The sequence below is a fragment of the Panicum virgatum genome, chromosome 8K (genome assembly GCF_016808335.1).
Source record: "Panicum virgatum strain AP13 chromosome 8K, P.virgatum_v5, whole genome shotgun sequence".
Taxonomy (NCBI): Eukaryota; Viridiplantae; Streptophyta; class Magnoliopsida; order Poales; family Poaceae; genus Panicum; species Panicum virgatum.
In genome coordinates, this window is record NC_053143.1 from 7,447,894 (window position 1) to 7,468,058 (window position 20,165).

At 44.0% G+C, this 20,165-nt stretch overlaps 2 long non-coding RNA genes across 3 annotated transcripts; both read right to left on the minus strand.

Moving 5' to 3' along the window:
* Positions 1-6,773: 6,773 nt before the first annotated feature.
* On the minus strand, positions 6,774-9,415 carry LOC120643779. 2 transcript variants are annotated; one of them, XR_005663174.1, is made up of 2 exons: positions 8,679-9,415; positions 6,774-7,186 (listed from the first exon to the last, which is right to left on the minus strand). It is a non-coding gene; the product is annotated as an uncharacterized LOC120643779 (long non-coding RNA). The 2 variants fall into 2 exon arrangements; XR_005663175.1 differs by lacking the exon at positions 8,679-9,415 and adding an exon at positions 7,296-7,721.
* Positions 9,416-11,699: 2,284 nt separating this feature from the next.
* Positions 11,700-12,749, minus strand: LOC120643778. The gene is made up of 3 exons (XR_005663173.1): positions 12,512-12,749; positions 12,211-12,268; positions 11,700-11,752 (listed from the first exon to the last, which is right to left on the minus strand). It is a non-coding gene; the product is annotated as an uncharacterized LOC120643778 (long non-coding RNA).
* Between the last annotated feature and the right edge of the window lie 7,416 nt (positions 12,750-20,165).

The window sequence follows — 20,165 nt, forward strand, 5'->3', positions numbered from 1 at the left end:
CAAACCATGAACCGTAATTAATCTCTACCTACTTGATTGCTCGGCTGTATTAGCGTATATATGTACTATTCTATCAAAACAAGAACATTAACCTCTACCTACTTGATTTCTCTTTTTTTTTTGCGATCTACCTACTTGATTCCATATAATCAAATCGCGAGTATAATTAATCTCTACCTACTTGATTCTTGCGTATTATATGTAATTGCTCTCGACTGAAAAATAGGAAAGAAAAAAGGGTATATTCGTTGTGACAAGTTTGACCCGCAACCTACCATCCCCAATCATGCATAGGTTGTTGATATGATACTGCAAAAAAGACTTTAGAAAACACAGTACTACAAAAACAATTTTAGGAGACATTCTGGTTCATTTACAGAGGCAGGTGGCAAATAATATGTCACACCTAGTTTTAAAGACAAAAACAAATGCACATCATATATATGTTAGGATCAGTTTATTCGTACATGCGGTGACAGTATAGTAATACATTGAGGTGTTTACAAAAACAATAACTTATTACAGATCTAAAACAAAATTACATCAAAGTTCAAGGGAAGCAAGGGTCTCCATCCCCTCAGGCAGCCCATTATTGGGGGTACAGCATCCTAGCATCAACACCGTCTTCCAGAATCACTATCTTCTAGAAACTCCATCTTCTAGTCCAAATAGCTGGGTGGGATAGAAGGGGGACAAAGAGAAGGGTGAGTACATTGAAATGTACTTCACAAATGTAGGAACGCATGACATGATGCCAACACAAGGAAAGGCAAATACTGGTTGAGACAAGCACTTAAGCGACACATCCATTTGTGTAATGCGATATTTTTTTGACTACATTTAATGCACCATGCATGTGTCCAAATATTGATGTGTAAAAATTTTGACGGGAACTAATTAACTAAACAAGGCCTAAGAGTCTCAATGAATAAAGAGCTGACTAGGCCACTTTTTATCCATCAGTTCTGGGTCTCTAGGGTACGGTAGTAAGAGCCGGAGATGTGAGGAACTCACCCAAACAAACCCTTATTAGTTAGCCTTTTGTTTTTCCTTTTCTGTTCGGTCATTACTAAAAAAAAATCTATGTCCTATAAAATAGCTAGTGAATTTTGGAAACAATCTACTATGCATCACCTCTGTAAATCAATTTATAGAGGTGGCTACGGCCCATTAAAAAATTACCTTAACCATAATTCAACACCGGCCATTAGCAAGTTTCACTACTACAAAAACGATTTGCAGCAACGCCTCATTTTTTAGGAGCGGACGAAAAAGTCACCCGTCCCTATAAATGGAGCGAGGATACTGTGGAAACGGTCCACCCCTAAAGATAGCATCTGTAGGGGCGGCTGACCCCCTCTGCCGCCCATGAAAATGGGAGCCATTTTCAGGGGCGGGGGGGGGTCAACCGCCCCTACAAACAATCATTTTTAGGGGCGGCTCACCCCCCCACCCGCCCCTAAAAATGCCCTCATTTTCAGGGGCGGCTGAGGGGGTCAGCCGCCCCTACAAATGATTTATCAATTTATTCAAAAAACTCATTTATTTCAAATGGAGATGCAAAATACTTCAAAACAACGTGTAATTTTTACCATAAGAATGAACTGTCACGTAAAATTGTAAAAAAATATGAAAAATATAATTCAGCACGTTTAGTGTTGAAGTGTATTGAAAACACAAAGTTAGCCTTAAGTTGTACGACATTGTAGTGTGACATAGGTATACAATGTTGTTTGAAAACATTTATTCATTATATGCTATGAAATATAATTTTGATATTTTTCTTATGTTACACATATCTTATTTTTCCTATGCTGAAAATTTTACAATTTTATCATGTGCTTTACTATTTTTTTGTATTAATCCATTTTTCTGAATAATTTACAAAAATATTTGTTGGGGCGGGCTGGGCCGCCACCCGCCCCTACAAATCGATTTGTTGGGGCGTGCCGGACCGCCACCCGCCCCTACAAATCGGCTTGTTCGGGCGGGCCGGGCCACCACCCGCCCCTACAAACCGGCCCTATATTACCCCGCACCGCAGCTCCCCCTCCGCTCCCTCCTCCTCCTTGTAGCCGCCACCTCCCCCTCCTCCTCGCAGCCGCCGCCGCCGCCACCTCCTCCTCCTCCTCGCCACCGCCGCCTCCTCCTCGCAGCCGCCGCCGCCACCTCCTCCTCCTCCTCGTCGCCGCCGCCACCTCCCCCTCCTCCTCGCAGCCGCCGCCACCGCCTCCTCCTCTTCCTCACCGCCGCCGCCCCCGCCTCCTCCTCGCAGCCGCCACCACCACCTCCTCCTCCTCCTTCCCTCCTCCTTGCCGGGATCCACCACCGCCGCCTCCTCCACCGACGCAGGGATCCGCCGCCGACGGGATTCGCCGCGCCTCCTCCTCCAACGATGGCGGGATCCGCCGCAATGCCTGGAGCTCGCCGAGGAGGACCTGCGCCGTCGATGCCGCCACCAGCTCTCCTCGGCCATGACTCGTCACAGCGCCACCCTCGTGCCTCCTCCAAGCCACACGGTAGGTGCCATTGCCTTCCACTAGGGTTAGGGTTAGGGTTAGGGTTAGAATGGTTACGGTTAGGGTTAGGGTTAGTGTTAGGGTTAGAATGGTTAGGGTTAGGGTTAGGCTTAGGATAAGGGAATAGGGTTAGAATTTCCATTTGAATGAGAATGCGAGTACATGAATTAGTGAACTTTTGTTACACTATGAATTTCATTATTCATATTTACTCAATGTGAATACTGTTAGATGTTTCGTGGTGGCGGTCGTGGTAGGGGTCGTGGCGGTGGTCGTGCGCTTATGGACAATGTTGATGCTCAGCAGCCAGGCATACACTTCCATCAAGAGGTTGGCTTGCCACTGGGTGATCGAACGCGTGGAACAATTCCTAACGTTGTAAGTTTCATTTGTTATTAGTTTCATATACTTTTGCTCACATACAATGCAGCTTCAAATAATTCTAAATTTCGTCACATACAATGCAGATTATCAACCTTGTTAGATGGCTTCCAGATGTTGTCGAGGGTTTGGGTGGTACTACTTTTGTGGCTCGACAAGAGCTTGTTTGGCAACCAGATATCAAGAGAGTACATATTTCTTTTCAAATACCTGTGCGACATGCAGAGTGGACCACAATGGTACCAGGATCCTCCTCGATGATACCCATGGTTTCAATTACCGTTGTGGGTGGAGAGACAAATATTTGGACAACTTATGAGAGGCTAGCAGTGGAGGCATGCCTACAGCAGCTAAAGAATCATGGGTACTTTGTGCCCGACTTTTCATATTTTTGAGGTAAGCAGCTACAGGCGAGAGAATCCAATGTTATTCTGACTACAGAGAGGCTTTGTTGTCTTAATCGACAAGACAGAGTATGAGATTTTCTTTTTAATCATTGTTAACTTTAGTAATATTGCATTGTTCTTTCAACTTTCATAACGTTATTATCACCTTTTTGCAAGATCTCATTGATCATCAATATACCATTGCATCAGTTAGCTTTCGGGCTATTCTGAATCAAGTCGTGGACACCTTTGGTTTGACTTGGATGGCTGGAGAGCCATGTTTTCTCCACAATTGCAAGTTTCAAGCAAAGCTCTCCTTCTGCAGGGCAAGTCAGCTAAACACTCCATTGTTTGACATTTGTAGTTCTATCTATAGCAACAAATGGGAAGCGGAGGAGAGTGCACTTGTTCGTGCACTAGCATATTTTGATGAAGTTCTAGGGTGGACGATTGGAGACCACAACTATCTTATCTATCGATGAATGCGAGCAATGCAGTAGCTACAGATTTATAATATGCATGGATGTATAGCTACTATTGTCATTGAACAGCTTGTATTGCTACTCTTTATCTTCTGAAATTATATTTGATTGCATTGTTATTTGAGTGTTGGATCAGATTTATAAAGTGGGAATTCAAATTTTAAAACACTGTGAAACAAATTAAAAATGAATTACTATTTTTTTGGACCTGAAATTCATTTTCAGGGGCGGGTCATCGCCCTGCCCGCCCTTGAAAATCCATTTGTATGGGCGGGTGGGCTTGTGGACCGCCCCTACAAATGCATTTCCAGGGGCGGTTGAGGGGGTGCCTCACCCTTGAAAATCCATTTGTAGGGGTGGGTGGGCTTGTGGACCGCCCCTACAAATGCATTTCCCGGGGCGTTGAGGGGGTACACCGCCCCTGGAAATGGATTTTTAGGGGCGGGTTCGTTTTCCGTCCCTGAAAAAGGGGTATTTTTAGCAGCGAGAACTAGCCACGGATTTTCTACCTGGCCCTAAAAATATGTTTTTACCCACCCCTACAAACCTTTATTGTAGTAGTGTTTTGAGGCCTTGAACGGCGAGTGCCTCTACAAGAGAGAAGAAGGTTCCTCTGGATCTACTGCTGCCTTCCTAAGTTTTTTGTTTGATCAATGGCATGTGCAGTTCAACGCGCGGCTATGTGGTACCTCCAAGTGGAGGCCGGCCATGAGAGCGAGATGCTATGACCAGGACGACCTCGTGGGCCCGTCACTGGTGTCGGAGAGGTCCAGGGCTGTATCTATATTTTTTTATTTTTTTTAATCGGTTTCAAAGACGGACATCTTAACACACTCAACAGTGGAAAATAAATAATAATTTTTTTACAATGCTTGGGGAGGCGTTGGGAAGCATTGGAAGACATTTCATGTGTCTATGATTTATGAGCCCAATTGAGGGTAGGCGTTGGGAGGCGTCAATAAGGAGGCATCGGGAGGCGTTAGATGTGTCTATGGTGGGTGGGCCCATATGTGCCGTAATGCCTCCCAACGCCTCTTAGCGCATCCAAAGTTAAAAGGATTAGAAATTCATGATAATTCTGCTTCTGTATTTATTTTTTTCAATTAAGGGTATTATAGTAAATTCAAAATTATAGAAATAATATTTTGAATAGTATAGTTAGGAGGTATGATTTTAGTATTACAGGAAGATGAATATTTGTTTTAAAGAAAAGATGATCATATTCATCTTGTTAGGTTCCTGTCGCCCTCGTCCTCGCCGGCCGACGTCACCGACGGCCTCAGAGCGCCGACCCGAATCCCACCGCCCGAGGCCCGATCCAGCACCGCCCCCGCCGGCTAGGGCTCGCCCTCGCCCCACCCCGGTCACGCGCTATGGCGCTGTCCCCACCTCTCCCCTGCCCCCGCCAGCCAAGCCGGAGGGTGTCGAGGCCGCGGTGGCGGACAGGGCAGCGGGCAGCGAGGAGGCGGCACCCTCGTCGTGCTGGCCGTGCTCTCAGCCGCCACGGTGCTCGCCGTTGTCGCGCTCACCCTCGCCAGGCTCAACCTCCTCGTCTCTCTCGTCGTCGCCACAGCCGTCATCGGCGTGCACGCCACGTTCAGGATGAACTACTACCTCGACGAGAGGGACGCGTTCGACGTCGCCGGTGGCTCACTCACGGATAATGGATACGGCTACATGGTCCCGGAGATGATAGAGGCGGAGGCAATTCAGCTGATGAGATTGTTGATTGTGTTCTTGGATGAGTCTGGGGATTCTTGATGGTTCTGATCCATCCCTAGGATTTTGCAAGGTGTTCATGGAAGCTGTGATGTTCTTACTATTTTTGCAGCGTGTTCTTAACTTCATTTGTAGTTTGCATGTTGTGTATAGCAATTTTCAGGTTCCTTTTGATTTGGATGTAGTATTCTGTAATTTCTGTGCATTTCTGAGGTGATTGGGATTTGGGATTATTTAAATTGCTTTTAAGACAATTGCAGAGCATCCTGTGACGGGAAGTGTATATCACCAGTTTTTTTCTCCAATACGCGCGCAGCATATCATTGTATTAAGATGAAGAAGAAATTAGTACAGTGTTCGGTTACAACCCAAATGGAACGGACTCCAGATGGATATAAGCCAGCAAACCAGCTGAACACAACCCGAAAGATAAACTCCAATATGAACTACTCACATCTCGTACAACCTAAACGACTGGCTTTAAGCGTAGCCCTCAGTCAACGCTCCATCCCATGGAGGGAGAGCTCTTGCTCTTGTTCTTCAACATCGGAAATATGTCATGCAATGCGCCCATGTGGTGCGGCGGAGGTTCGCGAAAGAAATTCTCCACCGCTTGCTCTGCCGAAGCTGCCAAGGGCAGAGGCGTGCCAACCTCACCGAGTCGGCGCATCAGGAGCACCACCCCTCGCTTCGCCGGCTTGACGGCCGAGAGAGGGTCCAAGGTTTGGCGATGGCTTCACCGGGGGCCACATGCCTCAGACGAAGGCAGCTGAGGAGGCGCGTCGACGAGGACAGGGTCAACTCAACGGCGACGAGGTGGCTTGTTCAAAAGAGGCGGCGGAATATTCTTCGTAACTTTGCTGATGTAAGTCCTCCAAGGCCGCAGAATTGCCGTCCTCCGACGCCCCGACCGTGCCGGTTGCCTCCTCAGAAGCCGGCACCACAATCTCGGCCGGTGGTGGCACCTCCATAGGCGGCACCACCATAGCCGGCACCACCTCGGCCGATGGTGGCACCTCCACAGGCGGCACCTCCACAAGCGTCATGGGTGTGGCAGCCCCAGAGTGCCCCAGCAGACCACCGGAGAGCAATGGCCTCTCCTGGGAGACACTCGCCGCCGAAGCCCGATCTCAGAGCTCCTGAGACCGGAAGGTGGCCACGAACAGCTCGGGGAAGGCAGGCCCGATCACCAGTTAAACACTTGTATATTAAACTAAAACAAATGCAGGGGAGCTTAGCTAAACTTTGATCCAGGGCCAAGTGAAATTGTGGAGCGCATATATGGAAATGCAGAAAGTAAAGCTGATGATGGTCATCCCTGCTTGACAAGATGCCCAGAAAGTCTCACAAATTTTACAATTGGTTCATGCCTTCATAGCAGTACAAAATAGATTATATACCCCGCTGAGATAAGTCACTGTCCACAAAAACTATAACACCAATGCTATGATCCTGTTGGTGTTAACCACTTAACCATCATCCTCCTCCCGTTAGATGTACAAAATGTCTGCCTACAATTCACAAAATGCTGGAAGAGTCCGGTGCCGATCACATGCAAGCGGCTGGCTCAGCGCTGGGCGTCGATGGCTTCCTTGAGCTTCCTCCCGAGCGCGTAGGCAAGTGGAGGCAGCACGGCATCGCTGATCTGCCTGTGCTTGCACTGGATGTTGCCGGCCAACCGGTAGCTGTCAGGGAAGCCCTGCATACATAGACCATGCAAATAGGATTAGGAGATTCAGAAGAAGAAATGCATAAATGCTCTGAAGTTCATCAAAAAGTGCCCTCAAGTCTGAACCTGGCACACTCACCTATGCAAATAGGATTAAGATGATCTTTGACTACGAATATGCTATGACTAATCAATCTTCCAGCATTCCTGATATAGATTAATAACCAATTAAGTTCACTCTCCTATCATCAATGTTTCAGAAGCAGTTCATTCCAAGTATTATCTAATTCATACACAATTTGAAATGCTGCCAGAATGAAGTTTGTTTCATCAGCCCATGATGTCCATGTAACAAAAACTCACATGATACTGTAAACTAACAAATGAAGATTTAACGACCAGCAGCAAGCAGTCCTCTATCATCAGCTTGAAAAAGGCATACAACAGTGCTGGCCTCATGATAGTGGTAGACATTAACAACACGCTTCCACAGCAACAACACATGGCTTCCAAAATTGCAGACCATGATCTAAATTTTGGTGTTATTGTGAAGCCACATCTAAGCTCGTATGCATGTAATATGCTATATAAGAACAAAGTTCAGAAGTTCATCAATTGTCTGAATCTATAATTTATTTCCTGAATCCCCAAATCAGAAAATGTCTCGAGAGTGTAACTCCAATGCATAAATTTGCCCACACCCCCAATCCCACTACCTGGATTGCCCAATTGGACGAAGGAGCTGAAATAAGGGTACTCTCCTATCTTCAATGATTCAGAAGCACTTCACTATTATAATTACAAATATTATCTAATTCATACACAATTTAAAATGTTAGCCATAATCAAATTGCTTGCAATCAGCACTACTGGAAAAAGGCTCTTAGGCACCGGTTGAATAGGGCCTTAGGTACCGGTTTTTCCAACCGGTACCCCGAAACCGAGACCAAAGGCTTTTGGCTTTAACACCGGGTAACACAACCGGTACCAATGGCATTCATTTTTGTCAAAAATATGCATGCGGTGGTGGCTGGGATTCGAACTTGGGACTTCTTGCGTCACGTGCACATTTCTTACCATCTCACCTACACATCACTTGTGATAGAAAGAGAGATATTTTTCTTTTGAAGTAACCCTTGGATGAGCCTTAGGTACCGGTTGGTAACACCAACAAGGGTTGGTGTTACCAACAGGTACCTAAGGCTCATCCATAGGTACCGGTTGATGGTACCACCCGGTACTAATGTAAAAGTTACCACCCGGTACTTATGGTGAGCCTTCGGTACCGGTTGGTGTTACCAACCGGTACCTAAGGCTCATCCATAGATTCCATCAACCCTAAAAGTACCAGTATGAAGATGAACCGGTACCTAGCATAGGTACCGGTTCATCTTCATACCGGTACTTTTAGGGTGGACCTTTGGCTTGTTTTCTACTAGTGCAGAAAGATCCAATTTGATACACAATCAATCATGTTAACCGTAATGACATTGGTTCTTATCAGCAAAGAGAAATTCTCTACCTGTTCTTCTAACACGTCAACGTCGGAGCTCGAACTCGAATCTCCACATCGTCCTTCTTTGAATCGGAAAGGGCGCCTTTTTTCTATTACTGTTACTGTTTCAACAATCATGCAAATCTCTCCTTTTTTTTCTATGGAGGGCAACTCAGCTATTTTGTCAAATACAACAAGCCAACAACTAAAACAGGACTTCACAAATAGAGTTTCCCAATCAAGTTAGCAAGACAATGCTCAAATTGAAATGAAATAGCTGGAGGAAATGATATGACTCCAACAAGGAATTAAATCAAATCTTACCCTTTTTGGGCCACACATGATCTTGTTTTTTTCACCCAGGTAGACTTATATTACACCTTTTTTATTGGAATACTTACTGCAAGTCTCTAAATGATTGAGTACCAGAGTACCATGACCAGCTCTAAAATTAGTTGCATGTTCTACTATCAGCTTCATAGAATATAAGTATCATCACTAATTCAGTAATGTTGATCGTATATACCACAATTCTTAGACATATGAGTTCAAAATTTTGAATCCTGTACAATTAAAATGGTTTGACTCAACTTTGTACTTGACTCAACTCTGTGCCGTGAGACAGATGGATGGCGGCTCCGGCGAGCATTGCTGAAACCAAGGCAAACGGGCATGAGCAGGGCTATCCCTAGGATCTGACTGAATCCATTTTTGTGCTTGATTGGCCAAAACACTGACCGGAGGAGGGCGCTCACCTGGAGCTCGGGCAGTGGCAATGGTGACCACGGCCACGGCCTTCCTCGTGATTTCGAGGAGGGGGAGGATCCCGGAGATTTGTAGGAGGGGGAGGGAGCCCTGAAATTTGGAGATTTCGCGGCAGGAGGCAGCGGCTGTGTAGACGGCTGCGTGGGAGATGGCGACAGCAAGGGTGAGGGTGACGGCGTGGCGGGATGTAGCGACGGCGAAGGGGTGAGGTCGCAGTGTAAGGCAGCGTTGGCAGGGCGGGATTCACAGTGGGCGTCACTGCGTGTGTAACACCACAGGGATCACGTAACCCTAGGATGCTACACAACTGCACTGTAAAATGCCGAAATAGAAAATTTCGACAGCTTAACCGTAGAAACGAGTACAACGCGGAAGCAATGACAGATAGATATATAAATAAGTAAAGCGTGATACTCCAACAAGATAACTTTACATCCTTAATGAATATGAGAAAGAGCACTATAAGATATATCAAACTCAAAAATGGTACACCACATTATTAAGAGATCTCATAGAAGTATATGGCGTGCAACTAACCCACTTCCCTTCATGCTAGCTTCAAAGGATTTCCTGGGGAGAGATAAATAAGGGTGAGATTGAATAATCTCAGCAAGTGAACTACTTTAACAAGCTATTTAAACTGCAGTAGATTATTTAATCATTTGATAATATAACGAGTATTGAAGAGGCAGCTCCACGAATGTACTTGGTATATCCAGAACATACCCATGACAACATAACATTCTTTTGTTACCAGCTACTTATAACGGGTAATATAAGATCCCAAAAAGGATGATAGTAAGTAATCCAAAACATGACATATAGGTCTCCATAAAACTAGAAGTAAATGTAGAGACGTGTAGACCATATAGCATACTAGAAATGGAATAACATATTCTATCAAGTTGAGGTGCATAGGAATGTAGATAATATCTCCATATTCTCGTAAGTCATACCAAAATGCACATCACGATGGAGAAGCATCACAACTATATTAGCTTCAATGTGACTATACCCACCAATACTCAAATATCCACATAGTAAAGCAGGGGAATGCAAGAGGCACTCATATGGTATTTAAAAAATTCCATAAGCAACACCATAGTGTGTGTCAGCATAAGAGCATAGCATATGTGTTTACAAAGATAACTCCACATCCAACACTCAACCATTTTTTAAAAAATAACAAATCAATGCACTGGAACTCCTGTATCCATACCATCAAGGCATGAAGCTGTAATATTATGCCAAACCAATGATGCTTTATGCACATGGATGCATATGAACTCCTGCCTTCATACCCAACAAGGTATGAAGCTGCATCGTTATGCCCAATAAACGATGTTGTACCAGTACGGTCGCAATCATAGGTTCGTAACATAACTCCAAATGCCATAAAATGTGGTGCAATGCAATGCAATGCAACAGGATCTTCAAAGCCAGATATCATATACTCCAAATTCAAATACCAAGTACTCCATGATGGAAAATAAGGATAATCCCTGATAGTTAATGCGAGAGATGCAAACATTACTTCTTCAACATAAACGGCACCAACCATGACTAAATAATCATATGATGCAGATATCAATAGACAATTATTCGTACTTTCATATATGTAGATCACCTTAGTCAACAGAAACGGGATAGCGTGTAGCCACTAAGATTTTAAACATACAGAAAAATAATTCCATAATCCAAGTCCCAAGCATATCTATTAGATAAAGAAAAAACATAACTAAGTAGAGGCAATCAACCCAAGATTCAATCCATATATTTGAACACATAAACCAAAGAATAGTAGGAATCTACATCAAACCTTACTCAAAATCGAAATTGAAGTTCACCTCACATGATAGCACTAGGAGACATAAGGTAGTGTAAACACCTCAGAGATTTTCATACACCAAGATTAACATATCTCTACTATAACAAGCCCACTCACTAGTAAACTGCCAAGAATTCCATAGATTTTATTCAATGAAAAACATGTCATATGATAAATTGCTAAGCATTTGTCATATGTAAATATACCTTTATCCCCAACCATAATTCATAATCTACCACATATAGACCATTTCATTTACCTATCCACCCATGCTGATGTAAAAAGCAATGTTACCTCTAAATTTATATTAGCGACCTCGTTTCATACTTCACCCAATAATTATGAGTCATTTCTAAAATTTTACATTATCACGTATAAGTATGTGTGCTGTATTTTATAAGTGGAGGCAGTAAAAAATAGAATGTTAAAGTTGTAGCAGCGCAACAGCTACGTTCACTTGCCTTTATCGAAAATGTATCTATGCATAGACTCCTCATAGCAACACCACCTGCTAAAGCAGTCATATATCAGCACAAGAACTCCAAACAGTATTCTCATATAGAGATATAAAGTGGTCATATGACCAAAACCCCCAATATAAACAAGAATCGACAAACATCAAGCCCTGTCACCATCATTAAAGAAGAGCAGTAGTGCTTCTCTTTTTCGTATCTATTTTTATACAACAGGTTAGGTACCAAATAAATATATATTTGGAAACTTCCGAGAATAAACTAAAAATTTGGTAGTCAAATAATAATTTTGTTGAGCCTCTAAGGTCACGTAAAACATCACTTAAAACAGCACTTCTGAATCTGATATAGAGAAATCCATATCTCCTAAACTATACAATAAAAAAACATGAAATTTTTCTGGCAGTAAGAACTTTTATCGCTCTACAAAAGTCTTCATAGATGGAAGAGCCAATTCGGCCATTTACAAGGTGAAAATCACCAAAGAACATACCTGACCAGATCTGCCAGGCCACACGAACAGTCACATTGATTCAGCCATATCTCGAGTTCTAATCCACCAAAAATTGCAATTAAATATAATCTGGAGAGCTTAAGAAATTCTCTACAACTTTGTAAACTATTGCACATAACATAGCCAAATCTCGCGCCCTAGACGAACTGCCGAATCTGCTACGAAACAGCAACTAGAAAATGTGGTAGGAATCAAACCCAACACCTAATCCTCTAATCTCCCACAGTCAAATCCTCCAAAATACTTAATTAAAGGGTATAAAGTCAGATTCCATACTTACCCATGGGGTTCTCCATGAGAATCCGTAAGGGAAGGTTGGGGAAAACATTAATCTCGCCTATCCCCTCGATCCTCTCTTCCTCCTCAATCCGTTTTGATGCTCCGCTTTCTTGATTGAGGCTACAATGGAGCGAATCTGAGGGAGGAGGGAGCAATGGAGAGAGGAGAAAGTGTGCTGGGGGGAGGGGTCGTGAGGAGGGGGGGCGCTACAGGGGTGTCGGCAAAGGGGAAGGGGAGGCTGAACTAGGTTGAAGGGGTACGTTCCTTTTTTTTCTAAATTCATCCCATCCCTTGATTCTTCGGATGCACATATCCCCATGATCATAAATCTAAATACTACATATGAGTACTCAAACGGATTGCTTTCGGAAAGATCTACGCATCTACAGTCTCCTATTTTTTATACGAACTACGGATCAAAAAATCAACTTTTACCCCTCTTAAAATACCCAGTCAACATTTACATATTTTATACTTTCTAACGGACAGAGCGTATTTTGCTCAAAGGTATAATCCATTAGTACATAGACAACCAAACATCATAACATCAGTCTAAATTTTTCATGAAGTATACGTGATTAGTGACATTTTAGTTTTAATGGCATTACAGCGTGGGTTTGGGTCAGGCAGGTAGGGGAGGTGGGGTTGGGTATTTGTGTAATGACTATGATGCCCTTTAACAATTAAAATTAATAAAACATAATATTTTTACTAGGTATTGGGATGTATTAGAAGGCGTTAGAAAGTATTTACAAATATTGTAAAAGGTCTCTTTAGTAGTTCTGTCATCTGTCCCCGGATGACTTCGGGTCAAGCTAGCCAAGGACGTAGTTGCTGTCACGATGGCGACCAGATGTCCAGATGACCAGTATTGAGGACTTTATTTGCAGTGCGTGGTTTACCAACCAGACGTGCTTGACGCTCCACCCGGCACCCATAGCCGACGAGCTGATTGATTTCTTGAATTATTTTCTGATACTAGCATAGATGCACGTACGACATACTCGTAATTTAAGAAATCTGATTAGATTCTAATTTAAAAGTATAAAAATTAATATTTAGAATAAATTCTAAAAATATGTATCACGATAAACATTACTACTATCTATAGCTTAAGTTGACACAAATCTAATGCAACAGAAAAGGGACTGCAACGAATAATTGAAAAAAAATTATATGCATTATTTCTCCCACAGAATCAAGCATTCCAAACATACAAAAAGAAATGATCTCACCTCCATTCACCTTCTTAGAAAAAATGAAAAAAAAAAGACAAGATCAAGATCAAAATTAAGCCTGTGCGCGGTACATGTGATACTAACTTATCTCAAAATAGTTTGAATTAAATGTGAAGCATACTCATTTACTTGAAACACAGCAGGCCAGCAGCCCACTATAGCCATGAGTAGAGTGGTAATGCTTAGTTTTACTCGACGTTTTACGAAACCTTATCCTCTCGTCTTTTCCCCACACCACCACTCGCATCAAAAATCTGCATCGGCCGCCGACGATCCCTCTCGTAGTGTCGTCGGCTGAACGCGCCCCGAGCCACGGAGTCGAAGAGGGTTGTGGGCTGTGATAGAGGCGGCAACCCAATGCCCAACTCTGCATTGGGGCTACGGAGCTCATCCGTCCCTCACTTCAAGACTGGCCGGAGGCCTCGTTGAGGCGGGCTTCAGGGCGTTTGATCCTGGCGTTGTTGATGGCGTAGTAGGGATGCTGCACGAGCAGGTGTATCAGCTCTATGTGCCTCGTGGACTCGTGGTCACCCTGTGGCCTGTGCCGCACCACGGATATCAACACCTCCTGTCTCCCTCATAGTACTCCATTTTCTCCTCCGTTTTATTTTCCAATCAAATCTCTCCATTCTTAGCAGTAGCAGCATGAGCACACATCCTGCCGAGTACGCCTGGCAACCTCGAAGGAGCGCACGACAGGGGCATCTCGGTGGCCACATCTACATCCAGGTGGCGCGTTACTATCTAGCACGCGGCGGACGGGAGAGCGAGCACGGGCAGGCGAGAGTGGGAGCAACGGCACTGTATCGATCGAGGACAGGGTTGCGGGAGAGATCTCGGGTGTGGTGTGGCAGGCGAGCCCAAATGTCAAGTCTTCGTGGCAAAGACAAGCAGCATCCAAAGCAAGCGTTCATGCCGATGTCTAGAAATAAAATTGTGCGTCTGGATTTAGGATACAAGCCTTGCCGATGTGGATGATGGAGATGGGAGAAAAGCCTGGCATTCACCCAAAAACTTATTATTTGGAAGTATTTTTTAATAAAAATAATAAAACTTGGCACACCCATTTATTTTTGCTTGAACTGAAATCACTACATCAATCAAAGACACGTGAACTATGGTTGACATGGCAGGTTTATTTTTTTCCAAAACTTTAAGGTACACTTTTGGATGAATATGGATACGTTGCTCTTCAGCAAATAAATTAAATACTCCTAAGTCAAAAGCAACAACAGTTTGCTCTGTCATCTGTCATTTTTAGTAGTTCTGTCATCTGTACCCGGATGACTTCGGGTCAAGCTAGCCAAGGACGTAGCTGCTATCACGATGTCGACCACATGTCCAGATGACCAGTATTGAGGACTTTGTTTGCAGTGGTTTACCAACCAGACGTGCTTGACGCTCGCCCGGCACCCATAGCCATTCTATGAGGATGCGCAAACGAATCATGGATCATGAATTGTTTTTCATTTAACTATACCTTGTCAAGAAACATTGTGTCAGAGTGTCATTCTTGTTTCGTGTGATCTTGTAGTTTGGTTTTGTGTTCTTGAATTATCGTCTCCGCACTATTATTGTTTGACGGTGGTGCCACCGCCGCCTTGCCAGTGTACTCACCAGAGTGTATACAGCTTATCTATCTAGCTATTCTTCTTTACCATTGCCAGGCCTTCTTTGTAAACTCATAATTTTGACATTCAAAGTCCCTAAACCTAATTCGCTGGAGAACAGGGGTGGATCTAGCGTGGAGGCAGGGGGCTGGAGCCCCCCCCCCCCCCCCATGCACTCCATGGAGCCTCCCCCAACAATTTTCATCCATGAATGAATGCAGGAGGAGGAGGAGGAGGAGGAGGAGGAGGAGAAGAAGAAGAATGAGCCCCTAGATGTACATGCTAGATATCTGCCACTACCGGAGAAGATTCACTTGCTGAGATGGAGGGGTAGTGTTGGGATAAAAGGAAACAATAATGCACAACTTAGTCCCTCATCTTGTGATGAACATTGAGGAGAACATTTACCAACAGATATGCAGCGGAATAATAACAATCACATGCACAAAGACATAGCGATTTACGTGGAAAAATCTCCTCATGGTGAGGAGTAAAACCCATGAGACCAACCGGTCCACTCCAAACTTCCACTATAATCAACAAATGGTTACAAGGAGTCCTCTAGTACCTCTAGAGGATTATACCAGCAGCAACACATTCACCATGATGCAAACTTGGCATCAACAACAACAACCACAACTATCTAACAAGAGGTATGACTCATTGTCAAACAGAGAAGTAATAGATTATGTCCCCTTCGGTATTCAGTTAGTATCTCACAAACTGCAGGTCCACTGTGCATACATTTTGGTAGGCAAGTAGATCTACGTGTCCCCTAACCACTAACAAATTTTCAGCTCAATCAGACACCGTTTCACCACCCAAACAAATCATCTACCCAAATTGCTCTGTGCTGAAACTACAGTCACCCGAACTAACAAAACCCTTCTCAAATCTGATGCTCTGCTCAACCAATTCTTAAACCAACTGACCAGATCGAAGTACTCCAAGAGTAGAACGAGCTCACCAAGTTTGGCGCAAATCCAAGCACGTTTGAGCCTCCAATCACTGACTTGAAATAGATTGGTTCACAGCCACCAAATCTGGGCTGACCTCTTCTCCTTCTTCTTCCTCTCTTCTCTCTAGTTATGTTGTTTGTGTTGCCCAAAAAAAAGTTGTGTTGTGTGTGTTCCACTCTCCCCCATCACTCAAGTGACGAACAGAGCTGGGGCTGGTGGTAGCTAGGGTTTCTTTGTGCCTTTTACTTCCTTTAGAAGTGTCCTCAACCGTCGGATGAAGTATCACATCAACGGTGCACAAGCATTGGGCTTGTGAGCTGTTTTCATAACTTTGATGGGCTCCAAATCATCCTCCACGTGGAGGGACTGTCCAACATGTAGATGCTAGCCGCACCAGAGGAAAGGTGGAGGGTGAAAATTGAGGTAGAGAAAAAGAAAATAGGTGTCCCCCATGGAAGGGATTATCCATATAGGGGTTATTCCTTTGGTCTTCTTTCGTTGCAAAAAGGCAGCTTAGTTTGAGCAGTATAGATGATGAGAACGCATTATAGACCTGTAAGTCCTTCATCTGTCATGGATGAAAACCCTCCGTGCTAGTGTCGATAGTCCGCTGCCCTCGAGCTTCGCACATACAAAAACTCATTTACATATGATTTTGAAAATTTAAATACTTGATGCTATAGATTTGCATTATTCAAAATTTCATCATTCAGGCATTTACAACCTACAAATAGGAAACGAATAATTTGGAGCTGTTGAGAACAAACTGGCATTGTTGACATGTGTGCCCGTTTGCGTATTCTTCTCATTCCAGAACCTTTGAGTTTAATTTGTGGACTTATTATCTCACACGCTTTCCTGTGCCCTGCCCTGCCGTGACGTTCATTTCGATCGGGTCACGCTGTGGTCTCCCAAGCTCTGTAGCATGCGTAGCTTGACCGGCCGATGGGGACACGAGTACGACGACGACTGAGTGACTTGACAGGCAGTGTGGCCTGACTAACGCTCTGAAGGACCGAGACAGACAATTAGAGAGGGGGAGTGAATAGGAGCCCTTTAGAAGAGAACAAGGCCTCCAATTGCCACTCCGACACATCACTCTTCTAACCACCAAGATGACACAAGTCAACTCGTGACGAGCTCACCCTAGGAATAGTTAGGAAAAGCTCGACTTAAAATGGAAGCAAGTGAAAAGCAATTTACTCGAGCAAGGCGCGACCGAAAGCGGAAGCAACCATTTACAAAATATCAAAAAAGCTTTTCACTTAACTAAGCATGCAATGATTTATCAACAATTAGCACAGCTCAAAACAAGTGAAAGCAAAGCTTAAAAACAAGTGGGCGCAGAGTTCAATAAAAAAGCCAATGAAGAGTCTCAATAAAAAGATTAACACTAAACACCACAGAAGAACTAACGCTCTCTTTAAATAAGCATGCCATGATTAACAAATACAAACTAACTAATCTAGCTCAAAGGCTATGAACTAAATCCACGAGCTCAAGATCATATAGTGAAAAGGCTAGGCAGGGTTAGCATGAAGGATTAATCAAATAAATAAAGGCTAGACCAGATTAGCCTAGAAAATAAAAGACAAGTCAGAACATGCTCACCTAGGCAAGCTCCTGCATGGGCAGTCGTCAGCCCTGTGTTGGGCTACGTGCACCCTTGCACGAGCAGGCTGCTGCTGGATTTTCAAACCTGCTAGTCCGGCCCGTGACTTGGTGCAAAGCCCACTGGCGCCTTGGCGTGCTTTTTTCTTTTTTATATTAATGAAAAATAAAAATTTCAAAAATATATGTCCGTTTTGAAATATTTCAAAAATATCCCCCGGTCGCCCCCATAGGGCGACAGGCCCTAAGTGTAATTTTTTTTTCTTCAAATTTGCAACGAGGTCCCTGGAAAAAAAAAAGGGGCCTGTCGCCCCCCTGGGGCGACAGGGGCGTTGGGGGGGGGGGGCGACAGGGTCCCCTTTGCCCTATATAAGCCCTGGCCGCCATATGCCGCCATCCCCTTTGTCATTTGAGCCTAAAAATTCAGGAAAAAAGATAGGGGTGAGGAGAAGAAAAGCGGCGAAGCTTTGCCGAATTGCGTACTTGTGATCTACCGGTAACTTCCGTATGAATCCATTGATATTGTATAAAAATTTAATTTAATTAGAGGATTAGCTGAATTAGATTTGGTGCTTTAGAACACTCGTTTAGTATTACAATTTCAGTACTATTACAGACTTGTTTTTAAATTAATTATGACTTAGAATAGAATTATGAAAGTACCTTATTGATATTGCAGCATAAGGCAATGGCTGCCTCCAATTGTGGAGGATTTTCATGGACCGAAGAAAAATCTAGTATAATACTTGATATCATGACCCATCTTGTTATCAGTAAGAAGTTGGATCCGTTAGCGGATGGTACGATAGAGATGGTGTTGTCCAAAGTAGTAGAGTTTAAAGATTTCACATTATTTCGAGGTATTACGACGCAAGATGTAAAGGGACACCTGCTAGAACGTCGGAAGATATACATGAGAGTATGTGAACTAGCGAATCATCCTAATATCATTGGATTCTTACAAAGTTCTTGTAAGATATGGATGCGGCCAGAGGTGTATGAGATGCACATTAAGGTAACTCTCATTCAGTTGTAATCCCGTCCGTCATTTCGAATCCATATTTATAAAACAGTAACATTGTTTTTTAATTATATGTTAGGATTACCCCGAGGACACGGAGTTGATTAACAAAACGATACCAAATTTCCGTAAATTGGTATGTATCTTCGGTGGACTTATGCCGCAAACTAGACGAAGGAGGCGGATAAGATCTTCGGGTGATAGTACTTGGCCTGCGCAAGAACAGATGCCCGGAGGTTCGTCGAGTCATGCTTCAGCACCTCTGTGCATGCAGACTCACAGCGCTGCATTGATGCCGCTCGGTCGATCGCGCCTAGATGCCGCCTTCCCCACTACACGCCACAGACCTGCGCTGTAGAATGACAGGTTCGTCGTCCTCGCCAGAGAGACTGCTTTGAAGGTGAGCTGCAGTGGTTGCCCTGTTGTCACATCTTTTTGAAATGGTGGAAGGGCACTACTAAACATGTCACGTATGTCTGGGCAAAGAATGCGACATTTGGGAAACCCGTGATCGTCGTGCTGAGCAGTGGCAACTTGTGATCTCGTACTCGCAGCTAGATACAATATGGTTCCTATTTTGAGCTATTCGAGCGTGTAGTCGTCATCATCGTCGGCAGGATCTCGACCGCTAACTCCTACCGCACCTAACTTGTCCTTCATTAAATCACGGAAAAAAATCACAAGAACTTCCCTTATTTCACGAGCATTATGGAACCCACAAACATAACAACTTCACATCAATAGTATCTATAGAAACAAATGACAAGTAAACTAGCACAATCAGAAACATCGGATACAAATAAGCGGTCCACAGCTATCTCATTACAAATAAACATCAGAGATACAAACATCAGATATATCTAACCACCCCTAGGGCGTCGAACCCTCTTAGCCCTTTGCTGGGCACAGACATGGCCCTCGGAGTAGGTGAGAACATCCGGAGACCTCACCTATCGCTCAGGACGCGCAAGGGCTACGGTGTCTGCTGCTGAGAGATCCCAAGTGGTGCTCCTCCTAGCTGTGAATACCCCAAGACATCGGGGTCACCTTGCGCGGCAGGCTCTTCTGGAGTCAAGCTGTCGAAGTCGTCTAAGGTGATGGTCTCGTTATCTGGTCGAAAGGAGGAAGAAGAAGGTCCGGCGCCCGCATCGGGGTAGAATCCTACGCAAAAAAATGTGGATGTTAGCGTACGCTCGTATATTTCGTAATGACATGT